This window comes from Notolepis coatsorum, assembly GCF_963971535.1.
Source record: "Notolepis coatsorum genome assembly, chromosome: 9".
NCBI lineage: Eukaryota > Metazoa > Chordata > Actinopteri > Aulopiformes > Paralepididae > Notolepis > Notolepis coatsorum.
In genome coordinates this window covers 10,212,296-10,226,536 of record NC_140173.1, presented here as the reverse complement: position 1 = coordinate 10,226,536, position 14,241 = coordinate 10,212,296, and the positions used below count along the sequence as shown (strand labels likewise).

General features: G+C 41.8%; 1 long non-coding RNA gene across 3 annotated transcripts in view; it reads right to left on the bottom strand.

The window, feature by feature from the left end:
* LOC311234039 overlaps positions 1 to 14,241 on the bottom strand; it is a 66,935-nt gene that overhangs the window by 23,992 nt on the left and 28,702 nt on the right. The window contains exon 4 of one of the 3 annotated variants that reach the window (XR_014620060.1): positions 12,990 to 13,082. The exons of the other annotated variants lie outside the window; for them this stretch is intronic. This is a non-coding gene — a long non-coding RNA (uncharacterized lncRNA). Of the gene's footprint in view, positions 1 to 12,989; positions 13,083 to 14,241 lie in introns of those variants that run through there. 3 annotated transcript variants of the gene reach the window in all.

Sequence of the window (14,241 nt, the reverse complement as noted above, 5' to 3'; positions counted from 1 at the left end):
GCAGTAGTCTGACCAGTTTGTTTTGAGATGTTTGTAATTTTGTTTTTAGCGCCTTTGAGGTGCTTTGGTACCATGAGGTGCAAGCATAGCCGTAGTACCCTTGAATGAGTGCTCCTGCCAGAGTCTTCAGGGTATTCTTGTTTACCAGTGAGGAGATCCGGTACAAGAATCGAGTTCGTTGGTTGACTTTTTTTTATTACATTGGATGCCATTTTGTCACAGGAAAGATTTGCCTCTAGGATGGAACCCAGGTAGGTAATATCTTCTTTCCTCGTGACAATATTGTCACCGACTGTAACTGAGAAGCCGCCGGTCTTGCCGAGTTTGTTATTTGAACCAAAGAGAATGGACTCTGTTTTGCCCATGTGTAATGATAGTTTATCAGCGAGCCATATGCAGATTTTGCCTAGTTCTGAGCTGAGGGTTTTTTCAACCTGTAACTTGTTCTTGTCAGAGACCAGCAGGGCTGAGTCGTTCGCAAACAGGAACAAGTTGCAGTCACAAGCTGACGACATGTCATTTGCATAAATTAGGAACAGTAGCGGACCTAGTATGCTTCCTTGTGGAACACCACAGCTTACTGTGAGGGCGGGGGATAGGGTACCGTTTACCTCCACCATCTGCTCTCTCCCCTCCAGGTAGGATTGCATCCAGCTCACTGATAGACTATCAAAAAAAATTGCTTTTAGCTTGTCAATCAGAATGGTGTGATTGACAGTGTCGAAGGCCTTTTGTAGGTCCAGCATGACCATGCCGCAGTATTTGCCCGCGTCCACCTCTTGTTTGATGTGGTCGTTTAAATAGAGAAGGCATGTGTCAGTGGAATGGGATGTTCTGAAGCCAGATTGGAATTCGTAGATTAGATTTTTTTCCGCTAGGTACTTTTCGACCTGTTCGTATACAATTTTTTCCATGACTTTCGAGATGGAGGTAAGGATAGAAACAGGGCGGTAGTTGCCTGGGTTTAATTTACTGCCTTTTTTGTGCAGAGGGGTCACTCTCGCAATTTTGAAGTCCTTGGGGACATGTCCCTGTTTTATGGAGAGGTTTATTATGTGTGTGATGACTGGGGTGATGGCGGCTGCTGAGTCTCTGAGGAATTTGGAGGGGATGTTGTCATGGCCAGTGGCCTTGTTAGGTTGGAGGGCGCTCAGTTTTTTGAGTACCTCATCTGTTGTTACCATTTCCAGTTTGAAGTCGTCCTTGCGGACCCCTAGGTTCTTGTAGTATGCTACTATGTGTTCTACCCCATAATGCCCTGAGTGGGAGGGTAGTTTGTTTACCAGTGTTGTGGCTATGTTTGTGAAGAAACTATTTAAGTAATTGGCTACATCCAGCTTTTCTGTGATGAGTGTGTTGTCCGTCTTTATGTTTATGTTTGAGAATCTGGTTTTAAGTTTTTTACTGCAGCCTAGTTGGTTATTGAGTAATTTCCAAAGTTCACATGGTTTGTTTTTGTTTTCCTCGGTTTTGTCATTGATGACATTTTTTTTTGCTGTTCTGATCATGGAGTTTACATCATTTCTTAGTCTGTTTCTTTCCAGTTTGAGTTCAGTCACGTGGCCTTGGAGTTCACTGCTCGTGCTTATGGTAAGCTTTGACTGACTTTTACGAAACTCAGAGCATTTTTTGTCTCTGGTTTTCATAGCGGTCCACGGCTCTGCACGATTTTTTTACCCTGGTGGTTCTTAGGGGGGCCATGTTGTTTAGTATCGTTGAAAATTTGGTTTTGAAGCCAAGCCATGTTTCTTCAACCAGTGTACCATTGAGCTCATCTGACCAGTCCAGACCCTCCAGTTCAAGGTTAAAGGCCTCGATAGAGTAGGTTTTGAGGTCTCTAGATGTGACTGTTTTGTGACAGCCAGCCTTTTGTTTTAGCTTTTTGCGGGTACAGAATATCATATAATGATCACTTAACCCGCATGCTATAACCCCTTTATTGGCGATCTTGGACTTGTCAGAGGTCAGGATGAGGTCAATGGTAGTCTGAGTTGACTCACATACACGTGTGGGTTGCGTGATTAGCTGGCTGAGGCCGTGCAGATCACAAAACCTATTGTAGGATTTGAAGACGGGTGCATCTTTTTGTTGCATATCCGTGTTCCAATCCCCAATAAGAATAATTTCTGTATCCTCAGCTCCAGCTAAGCATGCATCCAACACATGCTACTCTAACCAACCAGAGGCACAAGCTAACCACGTTGACTACAGCAGAGTGGGGAAAAAATCCAGAGGCTGGAGACCCTCCTTGAACCATGCAGGTAAACAAAAACAAACAAAAACCAAGAGCCATATGAAATCCGCGTTCACGGAATCGCGGACGGAATCGCGGAATTAACCAATAAAAATGTAATCAACTGCAAAACGTGGAATATTGCAGAATTTGGCCTAAACTGGACTGAAATTCCGTTTTTGGGTGGAACGTTTGGTGCAAAGCAAACATGACCGGGGAGGCGGGGACGCTAGAGCGGGTTACACACAACACAGCAGTGTCCAAGCGTCTGCCGTCTGGCTGCTTCAGTGTTAACATCGTCAAGAAGCTAAGAAATTCCGCAATAAGCCCTAAATTCAGAGCAGAGCAGTATCCTAATGACTTTTATGCCTCCGGCGATAAGGTGTTTTGCAAATTCTGTCAACGTTCCGTGGACTGGACCCGCAAAAACACTTGCGACACTATTGTGATTAAATAGCTATGTAACGTTAGGACATGATAGCTTCTAGCTAAATCTAGTGCATCCATCCATTTGTTTAATGCAAACGATTGTTATTACACACCGTCCTTTATAAACTAAATAAACTTAAATAGCTATGTAACGTTATAGGACTATAGATGGAAATGATAGCTTCTAGCTAAATCTAGTGCACCCATCCATTTGTTTAATGCAAACGATTGTCATTATACACTGCCCTTTATAATCTAAATAAACTTAAATAGCTATGAAACGTTACAGTACATAGGACTATAGATGGAAATGATAGCTTCTTGCTAAATCTGGTGCTCCCATCAATTTGTTTAATGCAAACGATTGTCATTATACACTGTCCTTTATAAACGAAATAAACTAAAGGTGCCTAAATTATGCATTACTATATTTCATCACAATATAATAGATATAGCTAGGCTACCGACATTGTCATTGTGATAATGTCAGTAGTAGCTAGCTGTATCTATTGTTTACACTTGAAATGTGTATTTTTATTTTGTCACAATATTATTTGAAAAATATTGTGTAAAATTGAACTGTATTTCTGAGTTGCAGCACTTAACACTTTAACTGCCAATGACGAGTTAGGACGTCTTTCCTAGCCATGCTCAAGTTGCCAAGGACGGCGTAACTCGTCTTTGATATCAATATTTCAAAAAACTGTGATTGGAATCATATTTTCCATCCGCAGCCCTGAGACCCACCAAAAAGCCCCACTCAACCCTCTAGCGGTTCAAGAGCGCCATCTGGTGGCCGATCGGCGCAATCGCCAAACAGGAAGTCATGTGGATGAAGTGGTGATCACCCATATTACTTCCGGGCACTCGCTATAGGTCCCGGGATTCGAGCTCGACACAATACATAGCGATCCGTTGCCAATAACTCGATAAACAACATGATTTGGACGTATATACTATTATACAACCTGGAAATGGACCGGGTATTTCGACATCCCATAATGGAAAACTGTCTACTCCACGCTGATCGCCCAACGGCCCGAGGAGACTGGGGTGAGTTTTAGCGTGTAAAATTACCGTCTTCGATACTAACTGCTATGATGAACATTTGACCCACATTAGATGAATGGTATAACGCTGCCCACGGAATTATAAACGCCCCCTCGGCCATCGGGTCAACAACAGATGACGTGTAGTAACTTCCAGAAGTACGTGCAGTTGGAATTTTTTATATCGAGCCGATTGCTATCAAACTGTATTTCATCATCAATATAATGCATTTGGGGCTATAGATCACGTTCTGGAGAAAGCTGCAGAAAGAGATGAAAACATACTTATACTTTAGACCATATTTTAGTATGAATATGTGAATGGAAAAGTTTAACGTTGCTACACAATGAACATTACATATAGGGCATTGAATGGGCCCTAATAATGGCAATCTAGCAATAGAATCTAAAAAGTTATAGCCCTGCAAAGAAGGGGAACTTCTCCATAGACAAATAGAGCTGGCAACCCATGGTATATCATGAATTTAACCTCCGGCACCCATAGGGTTAAAAACATTAAATGGACTGTTATATCTTAATTCAGTTGTGGACATTTATTCATTCCCACTTATTAGACACTATGTCTGATGGTAAAATGAGCATAACAAGCAAAATACAGAATTCTGAAATATTAAAACGGAAAAAAACGGAATTTGGGAAAAAATATAATGGAATTTGGAAAATAATAAAACGGATTTCATATGGCTCTACAAAAACCCACCTACAACAACTGTTTTACAAGATGGCGCCCTTCGTGGCTGACGTCTTTGCGTCGTCCTCCTGACAAGTACAATACACCATCCAACCAGCGTGGATAAAGAAATGCTCCAGAAATAAATATGCATGGCGAAAGGCTTAGTGAGCCTCAGCGCGCAAGCACATACACAAACACACAGATGTATTGTACACGTTCGAAATGAATCATTCCAGCAAAGTAGGCTTCTATTATTCTAATTACTTGTTTTATTGGGTATCATAGTAGCACATCCTACTGTAGAACATGACATATTAGCATGACATCTGATTTCTTCATGCCAATACTAAACGACTGTTTTTTTTTTTTTTTTTTACTTACATTTCTATTCACATTTACAGACATAAAACACTGGGTCTCATTCACCAAGGACTTACGACAAAAAGGGCTTTCTCTTAGGGCCATTTGAGACCTTTTCGGGCCAATTTTGGGATTCACCAACCGTCCCAATAAAACATATAATTAATATTATATTATTATAATATATCGTCTATATTCATGTCTTGCCCGAAAAGGTCTCAAATGGCCCTAAGAGAAAGCCATTTTTGTTGTAAGTCCGTTGGAGAATGAGACCCAATACCTACAATAACATCAATAACACAACAGTATACAGACATGGGCCCCTTGAATTAATATGGCTGCGTTCAGCGGCCCAGACCCCCATAAGAGGGAGCCCCCCCTCCCGCCAACCACCCCTAGAAATAGGGCTCCCCACATCCCAGGTCCGTCCCACGCAGGGCCGAGCACTCAGCGGCACGGGTCCCTTGAATTTAATTGGGCCAGGCTCAGTAGAGGAGCGAGAGGTGGTACTCCCCCCCACCGAGCCAAGCCCGCTACCTCCCATGTCACCAAGCACCCCACGCACAACGACCCCACAACATACAAGACCCCCCTCTCCCGGGCCAAACCGCGGAAACGATGGCCCCCCTCCCCCAACATTCCCCCCCGAGTTAAGCCCATAGAACTCCCCCATATCCCAGGCCGATACGCGTGGAGCCGGGCCCCCAGCGACACGGGTCCCCTGAATTAATTGGGCCAGGCCCAGTAGAGGGCCCCACCCCACGCCCACCGACCCCGCAACACACACAACCCCACTGGGCAAAGCTCAGCCGCTCTGACCCCCTGCTGGGAAAACTCCATACCGAGCATTACAGCGGCACCCCAAGCGCTTCCCTTTCCGAATGCACCGGGGAAGTCCTGAAACAAGGACTTCGGTGGTATATCCTTACAGCTCTTATCTAACTAACTAACTAACTAACCAATTTTCGTTTCAACTGCCAAAGGCATGAGCCAGTCGTTTTGCTGAAAACAATGAGGAAGGAAGAAGTAGACCGCACACCTGGGCTTTGAGTGGCTGGAGGTGGGCGTGGTCGGGCAAATGAAAGGTACATGTGAAAAGTTTTCATTGAACGCGCACAGGCACTGAGTGTATTCCCATAGGCGAAGCAGACAGCGTAGCCAATGATATATAACAAGCATTTTATCTACCGATAACCGTAAGAGTTCCCTATGCATACTGTTTATGTCCGTTGTTATGGGGCAATGTAAGACAAGTCTGGCAGCTCTGTTCTGGATCATTTGTAGTTTCCTCTGTGCACTGTCAGATGTAGAAGAGCAAACAGGTGAGCAGTAGTCCAGGTGGCTTAAAACGAATGACTCAACGACCTGTCCCAGAATATGTGCTGGAACATAAGGAAGACATTGTCTTGCCATATAAATGCCATTACCCATTTTCTTAGCCACTGTGTCAATGTGCTCTACCCAGGTCAGTCGACTATCTATTATGACTCCCAGTAATTTAACCTTATCAACCTGTTGTATGGGTTCACCAGACAAGTGCAGACTCAGTGTAGGATTGGCTAATAGTTTGTGACTGGTTCCTATGATAATTGATTTGGTCTTTGAGATGTTTAATACCAGCTTATTTAGTTGTATCCAATTAGTTACTGCATATAACTCTGAAGATAAAACGTTGTGTAGATCACCACTAGTGTTTGCAGCATAATACAGTGTGGAATCGTCCGCATACATTTGTATACTTGCTTTACACAAAGCAGATGGTAAGTCATTTGTGAATATAGAATACAGGAGTGGTCCAAGACAGCTGCCCTGTGGCAAGCCACAATCTAGCCCTTTGCAGTTAGACACATGCTGCCATTGTAATACACTTTGTCTTCTAACATCTTGGACATCTATGTTGAGGAAAATACTATATCTATGTTGAGGAAAATACTATATCTATGTTGAGGAAAATACTAAATCTATGTTGAGGAAAATACTAAATCTATGTTGAGGAAAATACTATATCTATGTTCAGGAAAATACTCTATGTTGGGGAAAATACTATATGTTGGGGAAATACTATATGTTGGGGAAAATACTATATCTATGTTGGGGGAAATTAATATATCTATTTTGGGGGTAATACTATATCTATGTTGGGGAAAATACTATATCTATGTTGGGTAAAATACTATATCTATGTTGGGGAAATACTATATCCATGTTGGTGAAAATACTATATCTATGTTGGAGAAAATACTACATCTCTGTTGAGGAAAATGCTGATTCTATGTTCCTTCAGTAAGATTAGTACAGTATGTGCACAGATGTAGTGAAGATGTCTCTGTTCTCTCAGTTAGTTTACTATGTGTACAGATGTAGTGAAGATGTCTCTGTTCTCTCAGTTAGTTTACTATGTGTACAGATGTAGTGAAGATGTCTCTGCAGGGCTGTACAGTGCGATGATATCGTCGCGAATTGCCCCTTTAACACTTTGGCTGCCAGGAAACGTGTTTTGACGTCATTGCCGGCCATGCTCAAGTTGCCGGAGGACGCTTTACAGCGTCCTTATATCAATATTTGAAAAATCTGGGATCGGATTCATATGTCCCCTCCGCTGGCCTGAGATCCACCAGCAGGACCCACTGAGCTCTCTGGCGGTTCAGGAGCGCCATCTGGTGGCCGATCGGCGCAATCGCTTAACACGATGTGCCATAGAGGTTGTGCTAGACGTCCGTATTACTTCCGGGCACTCGCTAATAGGTCCCGGGACTCTGGCTCGTCACGCTACACAGTGATCGATTGCCAATAACTCGATAAACAACATGATTTGGACGTATATACCATTATACAAGCTGGAGATGGACCGGGTAAATCTACATCCCATAATGATAAGATTTCTACTCTACGATGATCGCCCAACGGCGCGCGGAGACTGGGGTGAGTTTTAGCGTGTAACGTTACCGTCTTCGATACTAACTGCTATTATCAACATTTGACCCACATTAGATGATTGGTATAACGCTGCCCACGGAATTATAAACGCCCCCTAGCCCATCCGGTCAACATCAGATGACGTGTAGTAACTTCTAGAAGTACGTCTAGTTGGAATTTTTTATATCGCGCTGATTGCCATAAAACTGTATTGCATCATCAATATAATGCATTTGGGGCTATAGATCACGTTCTGGAGAAAGCTGCAGAAAGAGATGAAAACATACTTATACATTAGACCATACTTTACTATGAATATGTGAATGAAAAAGTTTAACGTTGCTACACAATGAACAATACATATAGGACTTTGAATGGGCCCTAATAATGGCAATGTAGCAATAGAATTTAAAAAGTTATAGCCATGCAAAGAAGGGGTACTTCTCCATAGACAAATAGAGCCGGCAACCTATGGTATATCATGAATTTAACCCAAGGCAACCAAAGTGTTAATTGGCCGTTGCGATTGGTAAATATTATCTGGGGGCAGGCTTGCGAGTAGTGCTTTCAAGCCTTGGATTCGCATTTCACTCCTAAATTATCCAAGGCGTGTGATGACGCGATGACGTCACTCACGCGAGCTGAGCAGTGAGCACTCAGCAGGTATGATCAGCGAGCTGCGGCGTCTGCTCCTCCTCCAGCGCTCTCGCACCCGTGGCTGTTGTAAACACTGGGACCTCGGTGAGCCTGCCAGCCGGCTAGCTACTGATAGTGATAGCTATCAACAAATGCTCCAGTAAGTCTAGTAGTGCATGATAGCTTGCGTTAGCCTACTGTTCAAAACGAAACGTCCCATTAAACTAAATAGTTCAGATAGCTCCGTCCTGATATCAATGTCTTATAACACTGAGTCGATGCGTATCCGAGCTGAGGGCACGCTGAATATAGTCAATAGGGACCAGCTGCAGCGCCGGAGAATCCTGGCCGTAGCTGGAGGCTACAGTATAGGGCCCAGCTGCAGCTCCGGAGAATCCTGGCCGTAGCTGGAGGCTACTCAGTACACACAGACAGTGGAGCTGGTTGCATATAGCGAGCATTTAGACTTGTTGCGTGGTGGCGATGTCTCGCAGATAATACAACTACAAGTATGATTATATAATATATATATTACAAACAATAGATATAAATAATGGTAAAATTGTTATTTAAAAATTTGCCCCTAAAAAATATTTTTTGTCCCTAAATTTCTCATTTAGGGGCAAGTGTGCCCCTAGTGAAAAAGCTTAGCGTACAGCCCTGCTCTGTTCTCTCAGTTAGTTTACTATGTGTACAGATGTAGTGAAGATGTCTCTGTTCTCTCAGTTAGTTTACTATGTGTACAGATGTAGTGAAGATGTCTCTGTTCTCTCAGTTAGTTTACTATGTGTACAGATGTAGTGAAGATATATCTGTTCAGAGAATATTGTACACACCACATTGGGCCTCATTCAACAATACTCTCTTCTCTTATTATTTTTCTTATATTCTTGCTTACCTGTCTGTTAAGAGAACAATAAGAAAAGCCACTGCCACATTCATCAAGCCGTTCTTAAAGTCCAAATCTGTTCTTACCCAGGTTTTTTGAATGGTGAATCCCACTCATTCTAAACTGGATGCGCGTTCTCATTTGCATACAGAGACACGCCTCGCGGGCTCATTATAATACGAGAGCCGTGGGTCTGCATCGGATCCCCCGGCCGTATTCAAGAGCTGGAGCGCTTTGCGATGGATCAAAATTAAATAGGAATCAAATGTATTGTCATCATACAGCACCTATAGCTATATAGTGGAATATACTGTATTAATATAGTAATATAATAGTAGTTGGCTAGTTGCGCGCTTCTGGCCACCTCCGGCAGTGCGCGCATACACACGTACTGTATACAGTACGTGCAAAATTAATCGTTCCAGCAAAGTACTGTAGGCTTTGTCAATACTGAGCGACTGTGCGTTGTCAAGAGCCAATCGCACAGGTTGCCACTCATCTGGCTCTGCAAATAGATCTAGAGTCTGAATATCTCCGCATGACTGGCAGTGCGCATAGTACAGTTGTGCTCCAAGTCAACTGGATGACCCATCGCTCTCAAATCCATTCTGAGAACGGAACGCAGTGCCCGCGACGCGGGTCTTGATTGATTGATTGATTGAAAATTGTATTAACAGATTGCAGAATGGGTACAATACAGTACAGCTCAATACACACAATTGTTAAGGGGATGGAGGATGGAGACCAGAGAAAGACTTTCGTCTTGTTTACATCAGGGTCCCCCATTTTCAATTCATCATAACATATATGACATACATGACATACAGATAGACAGTACTGCTACATCTATACATTTATGACATACCAGATCTACAAATACAGTACTGTTTGTGATACAAAAATAGTAAAAAAAAAGAAGAGTATATACATTTGATGTAGAAACTGTACATTGTAGGAGGTGGGGGGGGGGGGGGGGTTGTGTAGGTGGGGTGGGGTGGGTGCGGGTAACTGTACATTAGATTATCAACGAAACCTACTTGGTCCAAGAAGAGGGTCTCGTGTATTACTGGTTTTAAGTCAGTTGTTTATTTATTTATGTTTTACTGTTTGCATACGAGGTGGTCCGCAAATGTTCTTGATAACAATCTAGTGGTCCGCATAAAACAGAAGTTTGGGAACCACTGATATAGATGATCTCTAAATATGCGTTCTATGCTACGTATACAGTACTGCATATCTGTATGTCATGTCATAAATGTCATGATATATATCTGTATATCTGTATGTTGTGTATGTCATAAATGTCATTATGAATTGTAAATGGGGGACCCTGATGTAAACAAGACGAAAGTCTTTCTCTGGTCTGCCTCCCCTTAACAATTGTGTGTATTGAGCTGTACTGTATTGTACCCATTCTGCAATCTGATAATAAAATCTTCAATCAATGGCCTGGGCGGCGAGAGCATAACTGTTCTAACAGCAATATATACTCCATTTCAGACAGAACGCACGCAATAAGTTATAATAATAATAATAATTATTATTATTATTATTGAAAAGTTCTGTATTTTTAAAGTCGTATTTGGGGGCAATTAACCAATGGTAGGCTTTTTTATTTATTTCATTTTTTTGGGGTACGAATTTCTTATTTCGGTAAGAGTGCTCTCGATCACTCTTTTTTTTTTTGTATTTTATTTTTTTATTCTTTTTTAAACAAACATATAAACAAACATGACAACACACGATAAGATATACAAGCATTAATTGTCAGGGCACATCCAATGTGATCACCTTTTGGTTAGTTGTTTTATATAAGATATACCCATAATACCTGTTATCTAAAAAAAAAAACCTACATACATATGCTCAGCTCGAACCCCCCCCTCCCGGACCCCACCTTGAGAAGTACCTCCACTATCCCTCGCACCTAACCAGACACTACCATTATAAGCTAGCTTTTATTCTCTCCACCACTTCTAACCACATTGACATTTTGGATTCATTGAGACCCAGAATTCTTGCTGTAGATATTTCATGGTAAATTACATCGAGATATGTAAGAGACCAAACTTTACGGCACATTTTTTCCGGTTGAAACCAGCGTGATGCGATCAGCTTTTTGGCTACTGTGATACCCGATAAAACCAATCTCTTTAGCTGTGGATTCACTGCAAACTCAAAAACATCATTCAACAGCAATACCGAGGGGTGTACAGGTATATTCCAAGATACGAGTTTTGATATTTGTTGGGTCACATCTTTCCAGAATGCCTTAACTGGTGAGCAGTCCCAATACATGTGCATAAATGTCCCTTCGTCCCCATTTGTACATTGGGTGCATTTGGAATCTTGTTTGAGCCCCATTCGGCACAGTCTTATAGGAGTCAAGTATGTCCTGTGAATATAGTTAAGATTGATTTGTTGATGATCCGGGTTCCTTGATGTAAGTCGGACATTTGCCCAGGCTCCTTGCCAATCAAAGTCATTTTCCAGGTCTGGTATATCCCTCCTCCAGACAGAGTCAAGTTGGAGGGTTTCATACGAGGACGTTAGTAATTGATGATAAAATTCTGAAACAAAACCTCTCGATGTCTCTCTTGAGTAGAAGAATTTGTGGTATCTGTGGTGTTCAATTGGTCTGTCTAATGGAACACCGTGAGACTTCAAACATAGCTCTAACTGTTTGTGAAAAAGCCATGTGGACTTGGTGAGATTAAATTTTTTGCGTATTTCTTTATCACTACAAAAACCCTGTTTGTTAAAAACATCCCCTAATGAGTGTATGCCTTGCTCTTCCCATATAGGGAATCTTATAGGTCGTTTTCCAATTAAGAGAGCATTGTTATTGAATAAGGGAGTATGATTGTGCCATTCTTGTGGGTTAGGATTTTTTTTTTGTGATTCACGCCATATCCGGATCGCATGAGTAATTATGGGGCCAAATTTTCGTTCACAGTGCTTGATTGGTAGTTTAGTGTATGCTATGTCCTTCAGTCTATGTGGGGCTACTATGTTTTCTTCTATTTTTCTCCAAGATGCTAATGCTTGGGAGTCAAACCATGTTGTCAATGGACTTAATGAGTACGCCTTAAAATATAGGAAAAAATCTGGAAATGCCATGCCACCATCTGCTTTATTTCTCTGTGCGGTGGATCTTTTTATACGTGGTGGTTTGTTATTCCAAATAAATTTGTATGTGGAGGAGTGTAATCTTTTCCAGTAACCCTCTGGAGGGGGTAACGGTAGCATTGAACAGAAGAAGTTGATTTTAGGTAGTACATCCATCTTAACTATTGATATCCGTGCTTGTACTGTGTTCTTAAGTTTTGCCCATCTATCAAGGTCGTCTTTGATTTTGTTTTGGATTTTTGTGTAGTTGTGCTTCACCGTTTGTCTTATGGTAGGGAATATTTCTCGATCACTCTTATAATTTGTTTTTGCCTGAGAAAAAAGCAACAATAAGAAAACTTTACTGAATCCCAGGTAAGAACAAAGTAAGAGGAAATGCTAGTTAAGAACGAAATCTGTTCTTATATCGCTTCATGCATGAGGCCCATTGTCTTTATGTAAGACTCTGCATTTTCTTTTCTTATCTTTTAAACTATGTTTTTTATGGTGCTTTTATATGTAATTTATTCTATGTATCGTCTTTTATATGGACCCTGAGTCCGTAATAAAATGTAGATTGATTGATATCCATGAGGTGTTTAGGAATGATAGAAATTAAGAACAAAATTACTTTAAAGAATGTAAGGAATGTAAATGAAGTCGTAAAATGATCACCTCTGGCAAGCTCGTCTATGTCCAGCAGACCATCCTTGTTGCCACGGGTGATGGGAAGCGTGTGGACGTCTGGACAATCCATTAGGGGTTTCTCTAGACGTTGACACAAAGATGCCCAACACTAAAAACACTTTGGGTGCCGGCCAGAAATCCGGAAAATGACTGTGGATTGCCAGCTATATTTAACATGGATAAGTTCCCCTTCTTTGCAGGGCTATAACTTTTTAAATCATATTGCTAGATTGCCATTATTAGGGCCCATTCAAAGTCCTATATGTATTGTTCAGGGTGAAGCAACGTTAAACTTTTTCATTCACATATTCATACTAAAGTATGGTCTAATGTATAAGTATGTTTTCATCTCTTTCTGCAGCTTTCTCCAGAACGTGATCTATAGCCCCAAATGCATTATATTGATGATGAAATACAGTTTGATGGCAATCGGGGCGATATAAAAAATTTCAATTGGACGTACTTCTAGAATGATCTACGTATGATCTGATGATGACCGGATGGGCGGGGGATCGTTTATAATTCCGTGGGCAGCGTTATATCATTCATCTAGTGTGGGTCATATGTTCATCATAACAGTTTATATGGAACACGTTCAAAAATAACGCTGAATCTTACCGGATCTTCCTCGCGCCGTTGGACGATCAGCGTGGTGTAGACCGTTTTCGATTATGGGATGTTTATCCTGATGAACCATTTCCAGCTTGTATAATACTATATACGTCCAAATCATGTTGTTTATCGAGTTATTGGCAATCGATCGCTATGTATTGTGTCGAGATCGAGTCCCGGGAGCCAAACCGAGTGCCCGGAAGTAATATGGTTAAACAGCACATCGCCCAGAGCACTTCCTGTTTGGCGATTGCGCCGATCGGCCACCAGATGGCGCTCCTGAACCGCCAGAGAGCTCAGTGGGTCCTCCTGGTGGATCTCAGGCCAGCGGAGGGGAAATATGAATCCGATCGCAGATCTTTGAAATATTGATATTAAAGACGCTGTAAAGCGTCTTCGGCAACTTGAGCATGGCCGGGAAGGACGCTGGAAAGCGTTTTCCGGCAGTTAAAGTGTTAATCATGGTGAGCACAGTGGATTATTTGCAAAAAAAACTAAAGGCTAACTTACAGCAGGTTAAGAGAAAAATAGACCTTTGTGTCATGGTTCATAATGTATTGTTGAAATACTCATGTAAATGTATAGCAGAGACATTCTCCCATCATTACACTATACAAAGTTTGTTTCC